General features: G+C 32.6%; 1 long non-coding RNA gene across 1 annotated transcript; it reads right to left on the bottom strand.

Annotated features, from left to right (window-relative positions):
• Positions 1–1,482: 1,482 nt before the first annotated feature.
• LOC122053954 lies at positions 1,483–2,247 on the bottom strand. Its single transcript, XR_006132468.1, has 2 exons — positions 2,181–2,247; positions 1,483–1,709 (listed from the first exon to the last, which is right to left on the bottom strand). It is a non-coding gene; the product is annotated as an uncharacterized LOC122053954 (long non-coding RNA).
• Positions 2,248–2,612: the final 365 nt, after the last annotated feature.

The following is a 2,612-nucleotide window of genomic DNA, read 5'->3' as shown; positions in this document are numbered from 1 at the left end:
AATAACTAATGCATATAAACAAACGGAGCTATTATACCGCAGGTGAGGGGTTTCTTACCTCGTACGCTAATTTCCTTACAAATCTACCCGCTAGAAATTTCGGTGAAGACGATTTCTCGACGATTCCCTCGCGTCCACGTGCTCCACTCGTGGAGGAATCTTCCTTGTGTTGAAATCGTTGCCGGATGGTGAACTTGGGACCTTTGGAGAAGATCCCTAGGCTCTTCTTGAATTGGCGCCGAGAGAATGAGGAAGAGAGGAGAGGGGCGGCGTGGATGGGTGTCGGGGAGAAGGATTGCCGAACCACAAATCTAAAAAAATAACCCAAACCAACCTAATTCTCCTATTTATATTAAGTGGTTCAATTGAACCAACTCTAATATAAATAAAATCGGTTCTCTTTTCTCTCAATATGGCCCGGCTGGTTCACCGGTTTCTAAAGCTAACTAATGGTTTAGCGGACCCGAGAGGTCCCGGGTTCGATTCCCGCTTAGACCGTTTTGCTTAATTAATTATTTTTGCTACTTACGCTACTCGGAAAATTCTGGAAAAATATCTAAAAATTCCAGAAAAATCATAGAAAAATTCTAAAATAAATTCGGGAATTTTTCGGGCTTTACAGTCATGCAAGAAGTCACAATCCAAATAATAAAAATTATTAATTGTTGTCTAAATACAGTCACAATACATACTATCAATTGTTTAAAACCTGATCCTTTTGAAATACCCCTTGATGCATTGTATATCTTGACTCCACTACATTGTAAACAATAGAAAATTATTTTTACAACCTATAATGAATTGAATGCATTCAAAATCAGTATAATCTACTACTTGGTCAAAATAGTTTGCCAAGCATAGTCTCAGTTCCTATTACTCAAAGAGTCCAATAAATATATCATATTCTTATCTTCATTAATTATAGTCAAGATCCAATGGTACTTGTACAAATGAAAATATAACATTGAGTAGCATGTATTAGAAATTGATAAATAATTAAAATCTTACCCAGTGTTATATGGGATGAAGCAGATGCTATCTCTGTTTGATGCTCTCAATTGAGCAGCAATATGTTGTGACAATTTACTACCTTCTTCACCCACACCATATGTAGGTATGTGACCAGGATCCACAAATGACACATACTCAGCTCTTTTTTCTATCTTTAAGTATTTGTAAGGGTAACTGCAAGGTAATTGCAAGGTAATGACAAAATGATGAAAAATATAAATATACCCCATGTAAACCAATGCAAAAGCATGTGAACTAATATTGTGAACAAAGCAAATCATATGAACAAATATTGTATTTAACACATAACATACCCCATGTAAATCAAACTACTGATAAACTACCTTCTTCGTATCGAGCATCATTAATCATCTCATTTTCTAAAATTTATCTTCCCTCCACATCCTAGACAAATAAATACATGTAATGTCATTTACTAACTACATCATCAAGATAAAATTTGCGTACCTATGTTTCATTTAGCATATTGTTAAGTTCAAGCATGGTATCATGTTGCCTACATACATCATCATTAAAGTAAATATTATGTCACTCAATGGTTTCTTCAAATTGTATACCATTAATAAGAATTAAATATACATACTCATCATGTATTGTAAAAGATTATCATCTCTGTCGTCTTCTCCCCCTTATCTTCCTTTGTTGGAGCCAATATTCTTCGTCCCTCTTTTTGACATCTGCATCACATAAATAAAAAATTCAGCAAAAGACTTCAGCAAAAGAGAATACAAGAAAAAATTCAGCAAAAGAGAATTGCAGTAAACAACAAACAAAATTCAGCAAACAAAAATTCTTGTAGGACTTTCCTATAGTAAACAACAAAAAAACAATTCCTATAGTAAATAATAAATAAAATTCAGTAAAAGAGATCTGTAGTAAATAACAAATAAAATTTTGCAAACACAATTTATGTAGAACTATCCTGGCGTAAACAGTAAACAAAAAATTTCTACAATTAACATCAAATAAAATTCAGCAAAAGAGACTTGCAGTAAATCATGTTCTATGTAAACCACATGTTTTCATGTCAAAAACCAAGAAGCAAGATACATAGACAATGTAAAAAAGAAAAATCCAAAACTGACATGCTAGTAGGTAATTTTGATGAAGATCTACATTCTTAAAGTTATCATACAACAAAAACTAACCTCCAAAGCTCCATCAGGTTCTTGCTTAACTCTCCCAAATTTGTCCTGATTTAAGAAATACATTGCGATATAGTACATTTCAAATGGAAATTTGAGACTTGAGATATCTAGATAGCAAAACAAGAATGAATTGCCTAAATCACTTGTTCTCTGAAAACTTTCTAACTCCATCTAAAACTAAAAAAATATTATTTGCCATTCTTGATATTAGCATTTTTCATATCAACTAAACCAACCACAGAAATTTTATAAAAATTAAAATCCATACAAAAACTGCAAAACAAAATTCTACATTGGTTTCCATCTATCATATTTTGATATGTAACACGGTAACACCAATAGAAGAAAACATTAAAAACTTCTCTATATGATGGCAGGCATAATGCAGTTTGTAAAACAACATTTCCCACATGTTGACACAAAGCTAGATAA

This window comes from Zingiber officinale, chromosome 3A, assembly GCF_018446385.1.
Source record: "Zingiber officinale cultivar Zhangliang chromosome 3A, Zo_v1.1, whole genome shotgun sequence".
Taxonomy (NCBI): Eukaryota; Viridiplantae; Streptophyta; class Magnoliopsida; order Zingiberales; family Zingiberaceae; genus Zingiber; species Zingiber officinale.
Note: the sequence above shows the minus strand (reverse complement) of the source record. Positions and strands in the feature narration are given on the sequence as shown.